Raw genomic sequence first — 24,412 nt, forward strand, 5'->3', positions numbered from 1 at the left:
CGGGCCGACGAAGGCTGTGATGCCAGAAACCGGTCCCCGGAAGCTTGTTTCCTTCCCAGTATAAGAATTGGCTTGGTAGTTTGGTTTGCCCTGTTCCCATCATGCACTGGGACAGGTACAGACTAATTTGCATGTAGCCAGGTTCTGAGCTGGGATGGTGCAGTGAGCTAAAAAACGGTGATGGATTAAAACCATGATCTCTTGACTTGGTAAGAGTATTCTGCATCATTCAGAAACTCTGTCCATCACCACCCCCTTTTTCCCAAATCGATTTTATCCACACTCAGTGTGGGAGGGTATGCTCAGACGTGAGTCCCTTGCTCATTGCACCATCAGGATTCAGGCAAGCCGGGCCGACGAAGGCTGTGATGCCAGAAACCGGTCCCCGGAAGCTTGTTTCCTTCCCAGTATAAGAATTGGCTTGGTAGTTTGGTTTGCCCTGTTCCCATCATGCACTGGGACAGGTACAGACTAATTTGCATGTAGCCAGGTTCTGAGCTGGGATGGTGCAGTGAGCTAAAAAACGGTGATGGATTAAAACCATGATCTCTTGACTTGGTAAGAGTATTCTGCATCATTCAGAAACTCTGTCCATCACCACCCCCTTTTTCCCAAATCGATTTTATCCACACTCAGTGTGGGAGGGTATGCTCAGACGTGAGTCCCTTGCTCATTGCACCATCAGGATTCAGGCAAGCCGGGCCGACGAAGGCTGTGATGCCAGAAACCGGTCCCCGGAAGCTTGTTTCCTTCCCAGTATAAGAATTGGCTTGGTAGTTTGGTTTGCCCTGTTCCCATCATGCACTGGGACAGGTACAGACTAATTTGCATGTAGCCAGGTTCTGAGCTGGGATGGTGCAGTGAGCTAAAAAACGGTGATGGATTAAAACCATGATCTCTTGACTTGGTAAGAGTATTCTGCATCATTCAGAAACTCTGTCCATCACCACCCCCTTTTTCCCAAATCATACTCCTTATTAAGCCACAAGTACTCCCGCAGCGCGGGAGAGCGCGCGGGAGAAGCCCGGGACAAGGGCGGGACCGTCTGTGGCCGTCCGGGGCCGAAGGAGGCCGGGCTGGGCCACCCCCCTTACCAGTGACATATAGTATCACCTCCAGTAAGTGGCTTAGAAAAGTTGGATTTGTTTAGTGTTTAACATGGCAACGTCTACATCAACAAACTCTGTAAATAGCCATCAAATAACTCCTCCTGTAGAGTCTGGTCCACTGGCAATTGGCCCCTTAGATAAATTTTTCTTTAATCGTTCACTGGTAATAGACAAAGAGTTGACCTTGGCAGAGAAGCGCGCAGAGCGTAGGCTGTCAATCGAAATACTTAAGAATTCAACGGATAAGTTCTCAAATCTAGCTTACCCCACCCTGGTAACTCCTCTGTCATCAGTGAACCTGCCAGTTGTAAACGACCATTTTGAGGTCCAGGCCCAAAAACCAAACAAGGATGTTGTGATAGAACTAAATAATCCTTGTGGTGGCAAAATCCTACCAGCACCGCTCACTGATTCTGGCGCCCAGGTTACATTGGCCCAACCCAAAATCGGGTCCAAACGGAAACGACCAGCATCTGTAAGAAAATGTAAAAGGGTGGTCAAACCCCCTCAAAAACTCAGGAAGTTACATAAACTCGTGAACACAGGAGAGGTAGCTACTAACGAAACTCAAAGCACAGAAAGTGTTACACCTACTAATCTTGTCTCCTTGAACAGCCAGGACGGAGATGACAATCCTTGTACCGACTCCACTGTACCATGTAAAGATAAGGAGCAATCACTTGTAGTTGTTCTCCCTGAACTGGAAAAATTGTTTAGATCACTACTCACCCCCATTGAGGATAGAATTGCAAAGCTTGTAGATAGGCTAAACCATTTTGAACAGACTACCTTAGACAATTTTTATTCCACAAAATCACTGATTAAAGCGAATAGGGTGGAAGTAAGCACAAACTCTCAGGCCCTAAACAACCCTGTTATTCAGGATAAGGGAAGAAATCCCCGAAATAGCTCTCCTTTACCTCCCAAACTGAGCAAACCTACAGTTAAAGCCATTACAAAATCCTCAGACAGAACAGAGAGAGCAAACGTTGGCCCTGATTTACCTCAGTCGACCATAATACACCTTACACAGCCCACAATCCCCCCGACACAAAATCCACCAATCGCAACGAGTGCTGAGGCTACAGTGCGTCACCAAGCGGGAATAGTACCAACAAACGCAAACGTAACTAATAGCACGCAGAAAGCTCAGAATATTCCGGTGGGAGGGAATAGGGCTAACACAGGTTTGTTGGTAGGTAAAACTTCAGTACCGTCCCAAATAAATAACAAACAACAGGCGCTGAAGCCTGTCCCCCAATATGTCCCCCAAGTTCCCAAATCTATCCCACCGCCCGTGGCAAAACAACCCTACAGAAAACCACCAATTAATCTCACCCCAGACTCCTTTCCCTATGTAGCAGTTCTTATAAACGTCCCACCATTACCCCCAGGACAGAGAGAAACTTTCCAGATGCTCAAAAACAAGATCATGCACTGGCTAAAGGAAAACCGTCCTCTGCCTGGTGACATCGACGGGCTAATCATAGGGGTAAGGAGAATAGATTGGATGGGATATACATCGAAAACCTTGGGTGGGGATTGCATAGTGGTCAATTTCCAAGACCCAAGGGTGGCGGGATGGATAACAAGGCAGGGATGGGGAACAAATAAGGGAGGTATCGGAATTGTAGACCTTACCTTTTTTTACCCCCGACCGACTAGTGTAACGACTAGTTTACTCAATGAACCCCTTATTCCCCCTACTGTATCATGGCTAGTCAATCCCTTACCACCTCCTCCTGTAGATCATAATCATACCACTTACACATATTACAACCCTCATGTAGGATGGCAGGAGCCGGGATGGGGATATTGACAAACCAGTACTGACAGTTTAGGAGGGAACACTAACGAGCCAGAAGGGCAATGTGATGTTCATGGTAATACAACTGTTACAAACTCATTGGTCAATTACATCGAGACGGGGGGTTTGGTCGAAGAAGGTGGTTTTAGACTGGGGACCCTAAATACAAATGCCAAGATAACATACCCAGCCAATACGACAGTGGATCCGACAGATGACCAAGAAAGGCAGACTAATTCTACTGAAAGCCCTATGTTAGCCCAAGTATTTCCATTGACAAACACCCGAGATGGGCTAGATGCTAGCATTGGTACGCTTTTATCTTGGAATGTCGCTGGGCTGGCAAGTAAATTGGATTCCCAATCCTGGGTGGATTTTATAAGTGGGTATGACATCTGTTGCTTCCAAGAAACCTGGGCTTGTGATCCCCTTTTCTGTCTTGGTTATTTGAACTATTGTAGGGGGAAGAGGGCGGCCCAAGGGAGGCTTAACTGTTTGGGTTAGACAGGACCTGCAGGTCAACATCAAAATGTTGGACCTGGGAAATTGTGATTTGCAATTATTAAGAATCTCCGTAGCAAAGGGTCAACAAATAGATTTGTACAATGTCTACGTGAGAGGTAGCAACGTAACCAATTTACCCACCATTGAGCTGTTGTCTACTGCCATTGAGACCAAGTCCCAGGAAAGTGTAACGATAATTGTAGGGGACCTCAACAGGACTTTTGAACCTCTGGACTGTACAAATGACCTCTTGGAGAGCGAAGAGGACAATCTCTGGGGAGTACCACTTCTATGCCTAAAACCTGTAAGGAGATGGACAAAAGAGATCTTATCACTGAATGGAATTTGTATGGAACATGGCTTAAGAGCACTGAACGGGAAGACACCTGGGGACAAGGAGGGCAGCTACACTTTTGACAATGGCATCAACAGGAGTCGAATCGATTACATTTTGTGCAGTCTCCAACTGTGGAAAGGGGTTGTTGACATGACAGTTAGGCCCCGGGTTGAAAGTGACCACAACCCCCTCTGTGTGACTCATAGGTGGTGGAATACTGGTGCGGGTAACCCTCTAGTGATATACGATGAAACCCCTGTCATGAGTAATGATGAACGCAGGTTAAAATGGCCCAAGGTACTGGCAAACGAGGCCACTATGACTTACATCAATAATGCTGTTGATTGTGCAATTTCCGCGATGGAAACAGCGGTTCCAGTGGTTCCAGGGGATAGTGGAATCACCGAAATCCACAATAAGTTATTCTCCCTCCTGAGACCATGCTTCTTCATTAAAAAAAGGAAAGGGAAGAAATCTAAAGAAGTGGGAAGGTGGTTTGATAGTCATTGTAGATCAGCACGATTAGCCCTGGGACAAGCCATAAGGAATAGGGACCGCGCCGCTGTGACAAAGAATAGGGAACTGTACAAGATGGCCATCTATCGTGCAAAAAAGAATTGGGATGAAGGCCACTGGGCCGAACTAAAAGAGGCCTCTGATAGTAAAGACTCCAGGGCATTCTGGAAAATCATCAAGTGGGGTAGTGGAGCCGGTCCTGCGAAGCCAGACAACAATGTAGCAGAGGAAGCTTGGGTTGATTACTTCAGACCTCAGTACGCGGAAGTTAACCATCCTGTGGCAGCTGATAGTATAACACCGGTTTATGCAACCGACGATTTGTTCTCCCTTAGAGAAGTGGAAATTGCCATTGGTTCCGCGAAAGGTGGGAGGGCGCCAGGTCCAGATGGCATTCCACCTGATATTTTTAAACACGATATGACCAGATGGGCGAGATATACCCTCCTTGTAGCGAATGCCCTAGCCAAGGGGGAAGTGGTCCCAGACCTCTGGAAAGGCGCAACCATTATCCCCATCCACAAGAAGGGAGATCGTTCACTGCCTGCAAACTATAGGCCCATAAGCTTAATAGCCACCATACAGAAAGTAGTCGGGAGAATGGTAACAAACCAGCTTATGGACTGGGTTGAAGACAACAACGCCCTTTCTCCATACCAAGCGGGATTCAGGCGAGCAACCAGTACCATCGATCAGGTCTTCCGCTTTACCATATTAAGATGGAAGACCGTTGTACTGGGAAGGGGCTGCCTGTACGTCGCGTTCGTCGACCTGCGGACGGCGTTCGACCTAGTCCCCCGGTTTAAGTTATGGTTGGTTTTGCAAACGTTGGGGATCCCTGCTGATCTGCTAACAATAATTATGCGACTGCACGAATCCAACTTCGCTAGAGTCCAGTGGGGTGGAAGTGGAGAGACAACAGAGGATTTCCCAGTGGAAAGGGGTGTTCGACAGGGCTGTTCCATGGCCCCTTTACTTTTCTCGTTATTTATTAACGGAATCGTTGAGAGGATGCTGAAGGCTAGTGTTGATGCCCCATCGTTAGCGGACACCAGGGTTCCGATCCTGATGTTCGCTGACGACACTCTTATCTTGTCTAAGACCCCCATGGGGCTGCAACGTGCATTAAACATTTTTGATGCTTTTTGCACTGAGCATGGGCTAGAGGTAAATGTGGGAAAAACAAAACTAATGGCTTTTTCCCCCGGACGCAGGAACTACCCCAAGGTAACCTTAAACAGCAGTAGGTTAGACATTGTTAAAGAATTTACGTACCTGGGTGTACAGATCGCAGAGGGCATTGGCTGGACGCATCATGTAGATAAAGTGGTCTTAAAGCACCAGCAGCTTTCTGGTGCTTTAAGGGGGGAACACCGCAAATCCAAAACAAAACCCATAAAACCCGCATTAATAGTGTATGACGCGAAGGTTTTGGGTGCCACATTATATGGCGCGGAGCTATGGGCCTGGGATGGTTTAGCGGCTCTTCAGACTTCAGAGAACAAGTTTATGCGAGGGATTACAAGACTCCCACAGAGTACCCCCTTAACCCCACTGTTTCTGGAGTTAGGTAGACGCACCATTGTAGATAGAGCCCGATTGCGCCCAGTCCTTTACTGGAGACGTCTCTGGACGACTCCAGAAATAAGACAATATGCGGAGGGTTTTCAATGGATTATCAAGGAAGATACCTTCCATAAGATAATATGGCTAAAACATCTGAAGTCCATGTTAGTAAACTTAGGGTTTTCAAATCTTTGGAATAACCCTGAGGGAGAGATCTTCCCTAGCAAAGAAGCCCTTAAAGAACAATACTGGGATTGGGTTGGCGGTAAGATGCTGAATGACACCAGGGCCGACTCTATGACTGGTCGCTTCCTGGAGATAAAATTTTTTCCTGCCCTGGAAAATTACTGGGACAACATCACGGTACCAATGGATAGGAAACTTGTATTTCAGCTAAGATCAGGATCTATCCCCCTCAAGAAACTGACATCTGGCTGGCACAGACCCACCAATAACTTATGTCCAGCATGCGAAAATGCCGAGGAGAGCATAGGCCATTTTCTTTTCGTATGCCACGCTTATGTGAATCCGAGGAGAAAATGGCTCTCGCCGGTATGCAAAAACTTGGGGACACGAGACAGCACAGTGGCTCTAAGAATCCTACGTTCTACAACTCAGGATTCGATAGTCATAGGGGTAGCTAAATACCTGGGTTGGGCATGGGCAATTAGAAGACGGTCCCTGGGGGGAAGCAGGTAACAAGGTATTCCTCTCAACAATGATTAATGTAATACTATTTGTAAATATGGTTTTTATATGCAAATGTTGTATGAGCTGTACTCTATGTTTAATTAATTTTTAATCCGTAATAATGTATTATTGTATAACTGTGTTGATTTTATGTGCTTTTATGAGAATTGTCTCGAATAAAGCTTATACAAAAAAAATATATATATATATATAATTCCATTGTACCACAGTTTTGTGGACTCTAAACCTACTTTTGATTTAATTGAGATCGAGTTATCCTGGGACAAACTGACTAACTTTGAAATTTGGTCATTTTATTACTGAAGGTCTTTCAGTCACTGCTCTTCCACACTTGATGTTGGTCTAAAATAGAAGTCTCCCTTTGAGGGCATGAAAGCCAGAGCCAAGAACTTGGTGAGAACCTTGAATTGTTTTAGCCGGAGCTCTGCGACCTTCTATATTCCCTGTTTAAAGTGAACCTATATTGCCATACTGTTGTCACGTTTGACCTTGGTCTGCTGCAGTTGATTGTATTGAGAGGTTGCAAATTTGAATTAAGTTTTCTTAAATTAAGGGCCAATTAATCCAACAACTCTGCAGCAGGATGTTTCTTCCATATATTGTTTTTCACATAATTGTATATGTTTTGCTTTATAGTTTGTATGGTTTAGTTAACCTAATCAAACTCACAGTAAGTTTGCCTGACTCGGTTTCTCACTAATCATATTTGACCATTGTTTAATCTGAACCACGTTTTATTAATTACAAAAAAATGCCACTGGCACCATAAGCATGGATTTTCTGTGACTTTTCGACACTTATGAAGGTAGTAAGTCTGTCAGTTCGTTAGGTTTGTCCTACCACTCTCGATTCATGGCAGGATTTGTGTGTGGGGCTGTTGTGTGCGACTGAAACTAGTCCTAAAATTGATGTAATTGAAGCTGGCTTGTAGTCTTCAATACTTAAACATAGGTGGTTGAACTGTTCTAATGGCGCTAATCTATATAAAGCACAATCTAATTTCGTGCTAGGCAAAGGCATTTCCGAATCCGCAAACTTCTTCTGATATAACGTACACCCAATAACGTTCTAGATATTGAGAGGCCAACAGTAGTTCCATATGGTGGGGCTAGAATCCAATGGAATTTTCAAAGAATGTAATGGTGGTTATGTAAGGTTGCATTTAAATGATGCTTTAATAGATTACGCTGTTCGCCAAAGGGAGACTGTGGGACGCTATGTGTATTTGTTGAGCGCTGTAAAATGTAAAACTAGACATGCAATGTCAGAATCTCTTTAATCTCTACTATTCGGTGAAGGAGGTTAATTTAATTGATTGAGATTTGCCCATGTATGGTCGTGGGTTTCTGGATGGGCGTCAAAAGACCAGATCGATTGAGCAGACGGTGTAGCTCTGAGTTGGAAGCAAAATGATTTTAATAATCTAATGGAAATTCACAACAGGCTTGTTACACGGAACAATGCACTTAGTGTATTAACTGAAGCTTAAAATAACGTTTCTGTTAGGCTATATTAATTAAACTTTGAAAGTATTATCCGTATATGAAGCAATACATTTGTTTTTTGTATTTTGTCAATTATTACATTTTTCATGATGGTGTTTGATGGATTGTATAACTTAAATAAAAATGTGGGTTACTTGAATACTTGAGGCAATGTTCAAACTTTATTGGGATTTTCAAAAAATTCCAGGCGTAATCTTGGCAAACTTTGTCAGTCGCAGATTTTCAGTAGTACTTGGGTGTACAGTGTTTTATGCAAACAAAAAAGTAGCTAAAAGTGCATTTGCATTATTTAACTTTTCTGTGTGTTTCTGCACGGGGAAAACCCTCTTCCTCTTTCATCCCCTCCAGTTTTAAGGCAACTTCCACTCGGCCACTACCCTGAAAAGAAACGTATAACTTCGCCTCAAGGGAGTATGTCTTGTGCTTTTTTAACAACCTGCAAAAGGTTTGAAAGTGAGTGTTTACCACCTGTTGCAGGATCTCATTCCTGGAATGCCATATTCCTCCCCACCCAAAAACTGATTTAATAACATCAAAAAATTGTGCCATCCTGACCAGATTTTCTGCCCGATAAACCTAGACTAGAACGTTGTGGGATCGACTGGATTCTCGTTAAAGCAACTGTTCTTGAGGCAGAACTGGATTCTGGGTCGGTTCAACTTGTCTAACCGTGTCCTGGTGCAGTGTACGGACCCCCCAATATTCATTCTGCTTTAATGCACAGAGAAAACCGTCAAAGTGGTGTCCAGCCTGCAAGTAGTTGGAGGTAAAAGAAGCCTAGATTTGAACTTAAAGCCTGCTTACTACATCTTGCAATCCGTCATAGATGTAAATCCTGCAGTGTAACTTCACAAGTTGCAATGGAGATAAACTGATATTTGAAACTATTTTGCCTTGCCGTAGGTCCGTATGCGATATATGGGTCTCTACATGCTTTGCAGAAATGCTAATCATGTCTTTCTATGGTTCCTATTTCCTTATTGAAGATTTATGTAGCACAGTATACAAACTGTATTTTAGCATTTAATAGTAAGTATTTATTAAACACCATGATCTTTACAGTAGAATAGCCTAAAACCATGATTCACATAGATCTTAGTAGCAGGTGCCCTACCTCCGAACACATTTAAAATGCAGCGTATTTGTGACTAATTAACCCCTTCGATGCGAGTGACGAAGCGGTTCCGTCATGCACGTCGGTTGCGCTGTGCGCATGACGGAACCGCTCCGTCATGGCCCCGCCCGCGCACGGAACCTTCAGCACAGCGCGGTAATCCGCGCCGTGCTGAAGGGGTTAAAAGGATAACAGCTTTACAATCACAATTTTCTTTGTTGACAGTTTCATAGGGGAGGAGCTTGCAACAAACCATGCTCAGTCAGATTGCCATGCATTCACCTCCTCATGACGCTGCCGTTCATGACGTAGCCCCTCATGAGTCCACCCTCCTTCTGCATCCACTCACAATTTGTAGATTCCTTGCATTTCCAACATGGAGTAAATCTAGTTACAATAGCGAAATCCAGCCATTAATGAATCTGTAAATAAGGCACATTGGTTTGGCCTCTTAAATGCTGATATATGCACACTTGAGTTGTATTTATATATTGAGATCATGATAAGTATGCAGTTCATTGAACACATCATGCAACAGGCAAAGGTGAACATTATAGCGCCATCTGGCAAGGGAAGATGTAAGCAACTAGAGAAACAATGCATGGTAACAATCTAACATTGGAGCACAAAAAGCTGAAACCTCATTATCTTTTCCCTTTTTTGGTGCTAAGCTTTGTTAGAACCCTTCTACAAGTTCAGTGTGTGTTAGTTATCCAAATAGTGACACCAGGACCCATGCACTAACCTACATGGCAGCAGCCATCAGTAGCGCAAGGGTGCAGTCTCCCCATCTCTATTAATTCCTCTAGATTAGCGATGAGATCTGAGGAGCGTTGTTAAGACTGTGACCATGCACCCTTAGTGAACTGAAACCAGAGTCACGTACATTGTTTTTTTTAACCAAGATCCTGAGGCTTCATTCTGAACAAGATTACATGGGTTCCACAGTTGTAAATTTGCACCAACATTTCTGGATTACATAACTTTAAACGCTGCTTGTGCAGTCTTGCATTGACACTTGCACTGACATTTGGCCTTACCTGTGCAACATCTGGCTTTAGCTTGGATAGCTTGTTGCAAATGTTATTTTACACTCGTCAAGTGGTGCACAATTCCACTGGCACTTGGGCCTTCTATATAGCTTTGCTGAAGTTGGGCAGTTAAGGCTGCAGTATTAACCTGGAAGGATTGTAAACACTCCTTTGACCTCAGTCATGGACTATCCAACACAACCTTTGTGATTTCTGGGAGATACCGTCTTCTCATTGAGGGTGAAAGAGATTGTCATCAGCAGGCATTAGTGAAGTGATTCTGTTAGGGGTGAAATGTACTTTAACTGGTTACACAGTATTGTAAACTGCAAGGTGATTATGATATACTTACAAAGCATGAATAGCTGTCCAACTGTAGCATCTGGGTGCTAAAATGTTAGAGAGAGATCTAGTCAAACAATCAAGTCATATAATTTCTTCAGGAGTCCCAGCTAGAGGGAATTGCACTAGTCAATGAGGGCCAGAACATAACAGATAACCGTGTAATATTGTATTATATTACATGTAATATTTTATTATATTATGGGGCCGATTCCGATCCGGGTCGGAAAGCACTCCGACCGAGTCAGATCCGGAGTGTTTTCCGACCGAGCCGGACCCCTACAGTCCGACCGAGCGAGTACGATGCGCACGTATGCTGTCGGACTCGGTTCGGTCGGACTCCCATAGAAGTCAATGGGAGCCGGTTGTACGACGCGTTGACTGAATGGGTACATCTCGAACAAGTGCGCCCCCTACAGTGGGTACGCGTCGGTGCCACCCGCACCGTACATGCCTGTGTTGGGGAGACACATAGGACTCCCCCTGTGTCCGAGTCGTAGGGCTGCGGGTGTCAGGGGGTCAGACGCGGACCCCCAAAGTCCGACTCCGGGAGCTTTTGCGAGCCAGACACTCCGGGAGCTTTTGCGAGCCGGACACTCCGGCTCGCACAGGCTGTCCGACGCGTGCATCGTACTGGCTCAGTTGTAAATCGCATCCATTGCACGCCACGGTTAGCTTGCGACCAGGACGTACGGAGCGGTTCGGGTCCGGAAACGACTCGGTCGGTGAATTTCATGTAGCCCGCATCGTACTTGCTCGCTCGTACAGGTGTACGAGTCGGACGGAAAACACGCGTACGGCTCGTAGTTTTTCCGGCCGAACCCGATTCGGTGCCCTTCCGACCGAGATTGGAATCGGCCCCTATATGTATGCTACAAGTTAATTTGGGGGCATATCGCTTGAAAATAGGTTTATTTTCCAAAACAAGAAAGTGTTTACCTTGCAGCTTCCACTCTCCAACAATACTTTACAAATACTTCTCAAAAAACAAATACATCACCTCCTCTCTCTACTCCTCAAAAACAAATCATAATACACACACCTGCACAACAAAATCTCACACACACTACCTCATAATTCTTTCCGTCACAAGCTAGAAACATACATCCACTCCCACCCTCCTGACTACACAAATACGCCGCACTGTTAGCATCTGTTTCTACATCTTGAAAACCCTTAGAAAGGTGCTTCCGTATATTCTATCTGAACTGCATCGGCTCACCATCATTGCACTAGTCACTGCCTGGCTTGATTACTGCAATGCGTTGTACCTCAACATCAACGTGGCTCCCTGTACCAGCTTTAGGTCGTTCAGAATGCGGCAGCCAGGCTGATCCTTAATAATTCTAAGCATCAGTCAGCCAGGTAGGGGGTCTGCGCTCTGCATTGGCTCCCCATTAGGAAGCGCGTCTCCTTCAAGGTCCTTAGTACGGTCTACAAGACCTTGCACAGTGAAGGCTCACTACTGCTGAAAACCATGTTCCAATGGTACACCCCGGGAAGGACCCTGAGATCCTCCTCTCAGAAAAACTGATCTCTCCTAAATTCCGCAGGGTCAGATGGGGCATACACTCCTTCTCTGTGGCGGCCGCCAAACTCTGGAACACCCTGCCCCCCTCTATCTCTTAACGCAGAGTCTTTTCCGGTGTTTAGAAAGCTGCTGAAGACATGGCTTTTTTACACATAGTTGGCCGATCTGTGCCTTTCTTCTTCTCTCCGTCTGCCTAGCGCCTTGACACCTGCAGGTATTAGTGTGATTTATACATTTTTATCACATCCTATACCCTAAACCAATTCTTCTGCCATGCTTTCTCTATTCCCCCACACCTAAGACATATAAGCAACACAGCAACTCTCTTTTAACCGCCTCTCATCCTTTGGACATTAGAACCTTACAACATGACCCACATGCTGCACCACCACCCCTAACTCGTACACCTTCCATCCTAAACAGACACAAGCAAAATAAGCAACAAGCCATCCTTCACAACTTTGCATTTCCATGTCTACTGCACAACAAGTCTACTCTACAAAAACAAAAAAGCTCACCAACACACTCTCAACCACCATCTCCACCACCTACACACGCAGACCCATCAAAATGCCTCCTTAGTATGCTGGACAAGGAATAAGATACAGAACAGCTGCACTTTTACTATCCTCATACAGCTAATTCAAGCACTACAGACACACCTGCTACAAATCCACAAAACACTGGTCACTCTTCTACAAAACAAAGTCACACTATCCCCAAAACACATGGTCTAAACTGCCTACAAATAAATGCTCGATCACTCTCAAAAACACAAGCATCACATCTCTGACCTTCTCACTGACACACAACTTGACGTACTCTTCGCAACTGAATCATAGTTGGGAGATGACATTGCTCCAGTGTTGAATGAAGCCGTTCCGCTGGGCTATCCAACTATCACTCAAAATCGTATAGGCAAAAGAGGCGGTAGCATAGCTTTTGTGTTCAAACAAACATTAAATAGCACTAAAGCTGACGCAGTCTCTCTACAAGGTTGTGAGGCCCTCCTCACCAGATGCAACCCTACACCATCTTCCTCCTGTAGTTTCCTACTCCTTTACAGACCTCCAACTAGCAATGCAGCATTCCCAGACACACTTCTAGACACAGTTTCAAACCTTACAACACTACACTCCAACCTATGCATTCTTGGTGACCTAAACATTTGGTTTGACAAACCCAATATGCCACATCCAAAAACAATAATCTCTGGCCTAGACACACTCAACCTATATCGGATTGTCCACAAACACAAAGCAACACACCTAAAACCACATTATATGCATCCACCTATCGACTCTGGAACAAACTCAATTTCGAACACTTAGAAACACAACTAGCATCCATTACAGATCTAGACACAATAAATGACGTTAAAAAACTATATGAGTGGCAACTGGAAGCTTTTTATATCCTAATACCACTAAGAACAACATGAGAGAATAAAAGAAAACAGGCACCTAGGGGAAATACAGAGCTAAAAGAAATAAAACAGCAAATTGGAAAGCTGCAACGCACCTAGCTCAAAACGTCGAGACAAACTTCACCTACAGAAGCTTAACCGGTTACACAAGTCAGCAATCAAAAAAGCTAAGAACAAATACTATTTAGACAGAATTCAGAAATGCGAAATGTGCAAACAAAGAGTTCTATAAAGTTCTCACTGAATTTTATTAACCAAATTGCCTAGAAGTAGTTCTTCCCATTAATCAAGAATTCACAGACAAACTGGCAAATCATTACATGACCAAAGCAGACACATTGGGCTCCTATTTAAAACAATGAAGAACCGGCAGCACCAACCATTTTCCCCCCCCAAAAAACAAGTGTAGGCTAACCCAGCTTCTCCATTCTGTCCAACAAATATCACACATGAATTTATGGACCTGATCTAAGCAAGCAGGCCTTCCGGCAGCCCCTCTAACCCATGTCGGCCTCAAATTTTCAAGAAAATTCTTCTAACTACTTCTGCAGCCACACCAGTAAGAAGAATCATCAACAATTCCTTAACTACAGTAATATTTCCAGAAGATCTTAAAAAAGTCATACATAAGAAAATACTAAAAAAAAAAACCTGGACCCTTTTAAAATCCCGACAACTACAGACCAATTACAAATGGTCCTATCCTGTGCAAACAGATACAAAGAACAGCATTCACCCAGGATGTCACAATTCATTGAAGATAATTCCATACTTAAAGACTTCCAACACGGATTCCATCCAGGAAGAGGCACAGAATCTGCCCTCATTGCCATCTGGGATGACCTTAAGACACAGTTTACCGGAACAAGGTTGCTGCACTTCTTCTCTTGGACCATGACACTCTAATACAAAGACTCTATGAAGTGGGCATAGAGGGTACCGCTCACAAAAATATCACATCCTACCTTCAAAACAGAACAAATGTCATCCATACCCCACCTTTCTTATCCAAACGGTACTTCACAGTAGGAGGGGTCCCTCAAGGCTGTACTACCTCACCCATGCTTTTCAACATCTACATGAAGTCATTACCTGCAAAAATCAATGAATTTCACCTCACATGCAATACCTATGGATATGACACACAAATACCCCTCAAACTGGAAAGCCCAAAAGACATTGGAAACTCACAAATTTTCAGTTGCCTCCGAGCCATTCATCAGTTGATGACATGGAGCCATCTCAAATTGAATGCTTCCAAAATGGAAATACTCACATGTGGCAACTAGAAAATGTATGACCCACTCACCGCCACACGATCGAATGTATGAGGTTACAATGCATACATTTAAAACGCGGTATTTTACATTACGTTCGTTACAAAGCAAGTCGTTACGACTTGCGCTGGAGGACGCTGGACTTAGGAGTAGTATGATTTACTATTCCAACTCCAGCCTACGTAACAGTAGAGAAGGTGTTGGATTAGTAAATCATACTATTCCTTAGTTTAGAGCACCATCCAGCATAACGCCCACGATGTAAACATACCGCGGTGTAACGACCGCGTTGTACAAGTCATTCTCCCTGATGATCTGGGAACACCGCCTAAAGTATCTAAGGAACTGAAAAACCTCGGAATTACCATGGACTCCAATCGATCAATGAACGCCCATGTGGACACACTTGCAAGATGTAGCTTCATTACAATAAAAACTCTGCGACGCATCTTCCCACACCTGGGATTTCCACACAAGGTCCAGCTACTATCTCTCTTGTTCTGCCTAAACTTGATTGTGCCAATAGCCTCTACCACGGATCAACTTTAACAACTATGTTAAGACTACAACGGATTCAGAACTCTGCTGCCAGACTACTCTTACATATAAAACCACAAGTCCACATCTTCCCCTGTCTTGAAGGCCCTACATTTGGTTATCGGTTGCCGGAAGATCCACATTCAAGCTGCTTTGTATCACCCACAAATCAATACATAGAACAGTACCACTCTTCATCGGGAATAAAACGACCAAATACATTCCACTAAGGAACCTCTTCTCTAGATTGGCATCTTGCCTCAAAATCCCACCATACAAGTAAAAAAACATAAGTGGCACATCCTTCTCTGTTCAAGCAGCAAAACTATGGTACTCTTTACCCCCAAACATAAGATCCACGGACAACTACCTTATCTTCAGAAGACTACTCAAGGGTTTGCTCTTCCCCCACGTAACTACCATAGTCAAACATACATTTACAGCATATCCTTGAGTATATAAGCATTTATTTGGAATATATGTGTACCTACATATGTGTATTCCTTTGTATAAACTTGTACAATAATTATGTTTTATAAATATATAGATATTCGTTAGCTCTGCTTAACAAATGGATGTATTACTTATGGTTATATTATTCTATGTTTAACATGTAAATAGGTAACTGCATAAATAAGTGAATCTATATCATAACCATCTACAATTGCTTCACTGTTGAATAGCAACATTTTTTATAAATTATAAATACAAGTACATTAGCATAAGGTACAGCAACTCTTGAAACTGAGTTTATTAAATACAAGTTAAATCTACCTATATTACGTTCCTTTATACATATATACCTTTCATGTACTTATGGATCTTTAAATGTATTACTTTGCGTCTAATTCAGCATCTCCAATGCACTACTCTATATCTCACCCTATACCTCTCTCAATATATCCTCTATCTCTTCACTTTGACTCATCCCTAACCCCATTCTACTACTATGATCTCCAAAATAACACTCTCTTGATTCTTCCCTCCTTGCATCATCTCAAACCTCTTTTACTATTCAGGTCTCCCAAATAAGCCTTTCTACACCCTTCCCTCTGACTCTTCCCCCCTCCACCTCCCCTTTACTCATCCTAAACCTCATTCTACTACTCTCTCCAATGCACCATCCTATTTCTCACCCTATACTTCTCTCAATATATCCACTACCTACACTCTCCGACTCATCCCCAACCCCATTCTACTACTATGATCCCAAAAATAACCTTTTCTAGAATCTTCTCTCCTCTACCCCTCCTTACATCATCTCAAATCTCTTTTACTATTCAGATCTCCCAAAAAAGCATTTCTAAACCCTTCCCTCTGACTCTTTTCCCTTCCACCCCTCTTTACTCGTCCCAAACCTCCTCCTACTGCTGTAATCTCCAAAAATCACTTTCTAGACCCTTCTCTCTTCTATTCATCCACAATCCTTTTCAATCCAACGAACAGACTCACATGTAGACCGCTCAAATTAATGTTATATTTCCCAATACTAATTCCCCACTAATCCTGTCTGGGTTCCGGAGTAGTATGCCAATCGCTGAAATGTGCTTCGACGCCTCGTCAGGTGTAGTAAGCACTATATAAATACAATTACGACTGTTTCGCTATTTCAAAGGCTAGTCTGACGCATAAGGGTGCTCATTCCTTGTACCTTGTTTGTATTAATTCGGAATGCAGAAACTTTCAGTGTGGCCCCTATATGCACTTCGCTCCAGTGCACACGTCAACCCACGCACCAGATTGGTGATCTGTGGCCGGATTGTCTCCATCCGGTCTTTATCCCTGACAGGATCCCAGCAGATTTCTTTGATAAAATTCCAGAGCTGACAGATATAAAATCACAACGAGGTCGTAGAGGGACTTGGTGAAAGCACAGATTGTGTAATAAAAAGAGCATGCACTTAGCTTGTCAGAGGTGAATGCACTGCTTATAAAAGAGGAAAAAGTCAGGCCATGCCATCTTTGCTAGTAACGGAAATATATCTAGCTGTATCAGGGTGCCAAGGAAAACGGCTGGGGATCTAGCTCTTTGCTGTGCCATGCAACTTTGAGGTGATTGTTTACATCTTCATGGTGCAAATGAAGGTAGTTTGTATCGGACAGGCGTGCGTTATGGAAAATAATTGTATGTTATTTAAGACCAAAAAATAAAAAAGGTTGATATAGTTTGCTAGTGTCACAAGTACTTTGAGCTGGCATTACTGAAATGCGATATATTACTTATTACATATTTTTAGATCTGGCTTTATTATTGAGGCTTGTAGCATTCATATTTCAAATACTTTTGGAGATCTAATAAGAGCAAGGGACAAGGGGATTGCAGGTTTTGCTATTGGCTTAATGATAGAGAAATGCAGGAGCTATGGTGTAGGAATAGAGTTTAGCATAATTGCAGGTTTGATTGGTGGTGCTGGTAGATAGAAATCCAATTCCAGTACAAGAGATTTGAAACAGATAAAATGTAGCACAGCCTATGTGTATTTCAGTGTCAGTGCGGCTACTAAAAAACAAACCTTTCAAGTTCAGCAGCTCTCAACAGCCCATTCCAGCCAGACCTATTGGCTTTGCCAGTTCTTATTTATCATGCCACAGGCACCCTTCTGTGGTATTATAGACCACAATTCACATTATGTATCCTCTATTGATCATGTGTTCAAATATCACAAGATGTTAATCACTCCAATGTTACAAAATGTATATTATGCTTCCTAATTGTGCTTTTGAAGATATGAATGTGGCATAACGCAACTTGAAGATTTGCAAGTAGACCAAATCTTCTATCTTAAAAATGCTGAACCATGGTCGCCATATTCAAGCAGTCAAAATCTATGCTAAGGAGAAGTTTTTTTGATCATTTTTCAATTGGGAAATAATTTGCATAAAAACCAAGCGATCTAATTGAAAGGTTCATGTTTGATAATGGATTGCTTCTTTTGCAGTCTCCTGAACAGTTTCTAAGACCTAGGTGAAGTATCGGACAAGGTGATGGAGGTTTAGGGTGGATCACAGCTGACCTGCTTGATCTGATGAAGCAATAGTCTAGATGTGAATATAGGCTAAATATGTTGGAATATAGTTCTACATTTTGCTGCGAGGATGCATGCTATAAGACATGGGCAGTACCATTAAATGAGGCAATAATGTAGACATCTTGGACTCATTGCAGGAGATAAAAAGGGGGTTAATAATTGGGGTTAGCAATGATGCGTGCTTTTAGCAATACTGCTGACAATGGCCGGTAGGCTCCTCTCTATTAGTCATGTAGAGAAATTATTTAGAGTTTCTGTACAAGCACAGCAAAGTAGTCTCTTGTCCTCAGAAGCAAGAAATGGTTGAATGAAAACAAAGGAGCGTACAGAAGTTAGAGATTTCAAAAAGACTGAGTTACATTACAGAAAATTCAATATTAAAAATTTGGGTTCGATTGGGTTCCTAAAAGAAAAGTAATCTTCTGTGTCTCTGAGTGCGTGCAATGGGGTTCCAGAGTAAGTTGCAAGGACAGAGTAAAGCTACTCAAAAGATGATGGATTGGAATGCTGAACATTTCAAACATTCATCCCCAGTACAGAGATCTGGGCCTAAATCCATAGATTTTTTGTTTTGCTTACCATGCCATTCCAGTTTGGAGCCTGCCATGGGGAGCAAGGTCAAAACTGATTTACACATGGCTAGGTCCAAACTTTGGTAGCATGGTGAGCAAAAAAAACAGATCTGTGACTGGGGGCAAAGGTTTGACAATGTTCATCTTTTTGTGTTCCTATAGTCGGGAAGGGTATGCCCAGACATGGGTCCTGTGCTTGCTATGCCACTGGATTCAAGCTAGCTTGGCTGATGAGGGGCTGATACCCAGAAACCGGTACCAGGATGCTTGTTTTCTGCTCCAGGGAGGACCTAGCCTGGCAGTTCGGGCTGCAGTGTTCCATGGACAGCAGGGCCAAGACTGATTTGCATATGGATGGGTCCAAACTGGGATTGCGTGGTGAACGGAAAAACAAAGGATTTAACCCAGTGTGACTGAGGGTGAATGTGTGACCGTGTTCAGTATTCCGTCCATCATCTTTTTGTGTTGCAAGGACAGAGTAGACACTGGCTCATGCTCTTTCATTGAATTAGATAAACAAGAACCGAGGTTTGGTGAATGCATGTAACTTTCTCCACCTCCGACAAATATTTTAGCAGTTTACAGTCCTTTGAGGCACAGGAATGCACAGTATAGGGTGTACATTCTGGCCCATCTACATTTAGGCCCTCGTTCAATAACGTTTCAATAATACTCTCTTTAAAAGACTGAAGTCTGATTAGGGTCCAATACTAAGTACAGCAGAGTTACTGGTGGTGTTTGGACATTGGTAGTAGAGAGACACCTATGTATAAAGAGTACCAGAGCTAATGAGGTGAGCACCTTTCCCTTACATTGTATGTCCATCTTGTCTCTTCCTTTATGGAATGAGATGATACCTGACCCTACAGGCCACACCAAGATGTCCCGATCGGACAGGAAGGGCGCGCATACATTTAACAATGGTATAAGGAGTAGTCGTATTGATTTTAATTTTCCTTAATATTGAATCATGGCACTCCCTTCTTGACATGCTGGTTCAGGAACACATAGAAAGTGACCATGACCCACTAATTTTGACAATCAAGGTCCCGGGCTTTTTAAATATCCATAAAAAGGTCATAGAGGACATACTACCAGAAGTATCGCTCTCAAATGATATGAGGAGAGTAAGATGGTCTTGGCTTATTGAGAAGGAAGGGGATCTGGACGCGATGCAGGCCCTGGTTGCCCATTCAATAACCTGTCTTCAAAGCTGTGTCTCACAGGAGGATATTAACCAAATCGTTCCCCAGGTTCATAAAGACCTGCTTTCAAAACTAAAATCATATTTTATCAAGACCAGTATAAAGAAGGCAAAGGCAGGGGTATCAATGGCCACCTGGTACAATAAAACCTGTAGAGGGGCTTATCGTTTACTGACAAGGGCCATTAGATCCAAAGATATGGGAGAAGTTAAACATGCCAGGGCAAATTACAAAGCAACCCAATCTAAAGCTAAAAAGGAGTGGGACGATAATCGCTGGCACGACTTGCTTTTAGTCAGTAACGAGCAAAGCATGGTAAAATTCTGGCAGCTAGTGAAGTGAGGGAGTGGAGGGACACCTTTTACACCTATTAATTATGTTCCGCCGGAACAGTGGGCCTCGTACTACATGGCCCAGTTCTCGACCCCTGTTAATAACTTGGAAGATTTTAAAATCCCTTCCTTGATACCCACACTTTTACTGATCAATTTTGAGGTTGAGACAGTCCTCTCCTTAATTCCGAGAGGAAGGGCCCCAGGCCCTGACTGCGTACCAGCGGATCTATTTGTCCATGATAAGGACAATTGGGTGGTTTATATCACCTATCTTGCTAACGCCATTGCTAGTGGTGCGTGCACTCCTGACACCTGGTCCGGTGCAGTTATTATACCGGTAGATACAATGGGGGACAGTGCACTACCTGGCAACTATAGGCCTATTAGCCTTATAGATTCCATTCAGAAAATAGTTGCCAGGTTGGTACTGTCGCATCCAGCTGTGGATAGAGGAATTCAAGATATTATCTCCCATGCAGGCAGGTTTTCGCCCCCACACCAGCATGATCGATCAGGTGCTTAGGTTTGTGATGATCTACTGGCGGGTTGTTATCCTAGGTGGGGGCGCGCTATATGCGGCCTTCATTGACCTGAAGTCTGCCTTCTACTTGGTCCCTCGTAACAAAATATGGATGTAGGGATGCCGTTGGAGCTGCTAGCAATGATAGTCAAACTGCACGACTCCAACCACGCACAGGTCAGATGGGGCACACACGGAGAAGTTACAGATAGATTTCCGGTGTTAAAGGGTGTGCGCCAAAGATGTGTCCTCGCTCCTACACTGTTTTCTCTATTTATTGATAGGGTGGTACAGTACTATTCCACATGCCCCACTGATGCTCCAACCTTGGGGGGCTTGAAAATCCCCCTACTCATGTTCGCGGACGACACCTTGATTCTATCCAAGACTCAAACATCGCTACAGGTGGCCCTGTCTCGTTTTGAGGAGTTCTGTCGCGACCATGAGTTGATGGTCAATGTGGATAAGACAAAGTTCATTGTTCTCCACACGCACAAAGCTATTAAGGGCAAAGTCTACATGAATAATGTTCTTTTAGAGCAGACTGAAGTGTTTACCTACCTGGGGATAACTTTGAACAGGAAGCTACATTGGAAGCCTCAGATCGACATGCTTGCTTTGAAGCATGCGCAGCTGGCTGGGGCTCTTTTAAAAGAGCATAGGCTTTCTTTCACCAAACCCATAGCTCCCGCCCTTAAAATATACAACTCCAAAGTTGCTAGTGCAATTCTATATGGCGCTGAACTGTGGGGCCATGAGGACATTATCCCCCTGGTTATTGCTCAAAATAAATTCTTGAGGGCATTAACTGGTCTGCCGCAATCAACTCCATTGGTGCCCTTATTTTTGGACCTGGGATGTTTCTGCATCGAGGACCTGGCTCGATTCAGGCCTATATCCCTGTGGAGAAGGCTTCGGGCTATCCCTGAGCTCTCTTTGTATGCCAAATCCCTTTTGGATTTTAAGGGGGTAGGGTGTTCAAGTAAGATCAAGTGGCTTCAGTATATTAAAAAAACCCTGCTAGAAATGGGAATGAGTACACTATGGGATAACCCAGAAAAGCTTCCGTTGCCGACAAAAAAAGAGCTTAAAGCAGTTTGCATGGACATGGTGAAGACGAAGCGCTTTTCTTCCATCACAAGGCCAACTCTGACCAGGGATTTTCCTTCGATTAAACATGAGCTCGGGTTTGAACCATATTGGGATTTTATTCTAAAACCAATGGACAGGAAGCTCTACTACCAGTTTAGGGTAGGTTCCCTTCCGACTAGAGCTTTCTCAAGCAGATGGTCCAAGCCAACGATAGAATTGTGCCCGACGTGTTTAGCACAGTCTGAATCAATCGCCCATATCCTATTTGTTTGCCTGGCCTACAGGCTACCAAGGTTGAAATGGCTTAAACCCATCTGTAACACCCTTGGCACGAAAGCTACTAAAGAGGCCCTGAGAATATTACAGACATGCACTCAGGAAACCAATGTTATTGCCATGGCAAAATTCCTGAGTTGGGCGTGGGCGATACGTGCCAAAAAATTGAGGGCTTACTTTTCTGACCTGTCTTAATCTGTTTTGCCCTAATTTTGTGGGATGTGTGGCAGTTTTGAATTTGCCACCCTGTTGAGTCTTGAGGTAGGGCTATTGATCTTATGAATGACCGGGGTAGCCTTTTATCTTTCAGACTGCTATACCTGCCTGGTTTTACCACTTTCTTTTTTCTAACCAACCAAAGCTGTGCGGACATATTCTAAATCCCATTCTCATAATTAATTGTTTTTATAGTATATCAGAGTTTGCTGGTCCGTTAGATTATTATCTTATTTTAAACATTTTACTGCGATTGTTTCACAATAATGCTATTACTGTCTTGACTCAACCATTTTTTAACTAAGTATTTTTAACTTGCTTAATTTTAATTGATTGTAATGTCTTTTATGGTTTTATAATCGAAATAAAGACTTGATGAACTGAACTGATTACATTGCAGTAATGCGCAGCAGAATATTGGACTGCATGGGGGGAAGCTTTCTTTCCTTCTACCCAGCCAGCATCTACGTTTCTGCATCCGCAGTCCACTGCAGAGGTGATCTTTGTGTTGTGTGGAGCGCTGGGCTAATGACATCGCTGGCAAAGTGTAGAAGCATGGAGGGTTGGAAAAATGTAAAACTTGGGGTTCATGATCTCACATCAGCCAGTTTTGGAAACTAACATTCTCCAGAAAGAAAGGGTGTGGCTATCTTACATTTATTTGTGTCCAAGATGGTCATCGTCCCGTTGCTTGGTGATTGAAGTTCCCAATCCAAGATGGTGTTAACTCTTTCCTGTGACATCATTACAAGGATAATTATTGTATTAGTAGGCATTGGTCATAGAAGCATGTATTGCAACACATTCTATCCTCAATTTTGTTTCTTGTTCATCACCATCTTTAATATATTTCTGCCCCTTATTTTTGCTTCCATTTTCAGCAGCAGGATTCCTTTTGGATTCTTTCTTCTGGAGGACCTTATGTTGGGTTTTTTCTCATGGCTGGTTTTAGTGCCTTGCTTGTCAATTCCCTTATCATTTGTTATCTTCAATCAAGAATAGAAATAATATCATGAAGAGGTCTTATTTCTTTTGTGGCTTTTGGCTCCTAGCTGGGCCTCTCTTATGGAGACACTTGAACCCTCTAACATGTATATAAGTGGAGGTTGGCACTGTGGCTACTGGGATGAGTCGCACTTTCCTCAGTAAATCAAGAAGGAAACTAGAAGACATTCATAGTATTCAGTCTTTTCCAAATGCGTGTGTTACAATCCTAGGTGCTCATCCTACTGCCGTTGACACGCATTGACAAAACTGATGTGTGTATGTACATGGTGTTATAATGCAAAGTAACATGCACACATACATTAACCAAAGCAGGCAGACAAACACACCTAGACACATTATACGCTGTGCACCCAGCCGACTGTGCTGTGAAATACAAAGTGAAAAATCGTCAATTGTCTGACCCAATCCAATTCAAATTACAATTTTATTCACAATGTATTTAAACACACACTTAAGCCACTTAAGCCATTCAGGCACTTGCAGCATCAACACAGACACAACATATAAGATCACAGTACACAATGAAGACCAACCAAATAGTGAGTTGCTTAAACGGTATATATGGAAACCAAATGCTCCCCTTCAAGACAGAATAAGACAAAGCAAAAAGTAACTAGCATTGGCAAAGCCAATAGTTCATACCTTTGGAACCTATTGGCTTTGCAAGTGGTTTTTTCAATATGCTACTATATATACAATGCATATTTTATGTATGTAAAGATTTTTAATTTGTTAAAATTTCTAAACTCTCTCCTTTAGTATTGTAATTTTGGCATAACCAAGAGTCCCAGGGCTCTAAAAGGCTGGCTTATTGAGGCTAGTGTGGTGATCACATTTAGTTGAGAG

General features: G+C 43.2%; 1 protein-coding gene across 3 annotated transcripts in view; it reads left to right on the forward strand.

Moving 5' to 3' along the window:
* Positions 1 to 24,412, forward strand: part of CDK17 (cyclin dependent kinase 17) — a 497,468-nt gene that overhangs the window by 18,985 nt on the left and 454,071 nt on the right. The window contains exon 3 of one of the 3 annotated variants that reach the window (XM_085653836.1): positions 6,856 to 6,943. The exons of the other annotated variants lie outside the window; for them this stretch is intronic. The gene's annotated coding sequence lies outside the window, so the exon portion shown is untranslated. The remainder of the gene's footprint in view (positions 1 to 6,855; positions 6,944 to 24,412) is intronic. 3 annotated transcript variants of the gene reach the window in all.

Source organism: Triturus cristatus, chromosome 4_1 (genome assembly GCF_964204655.1).
Source record: "Triturus cristatus chromosome 4_1, aTriCri1.1, whole genome shotgun sequence".
NCBI classification, from domain to species: Eukaryota; Metazoa; Chordata; class Amphibia; order Caudata; family Salamandridae; genus Triturus; species Triturus cristatus.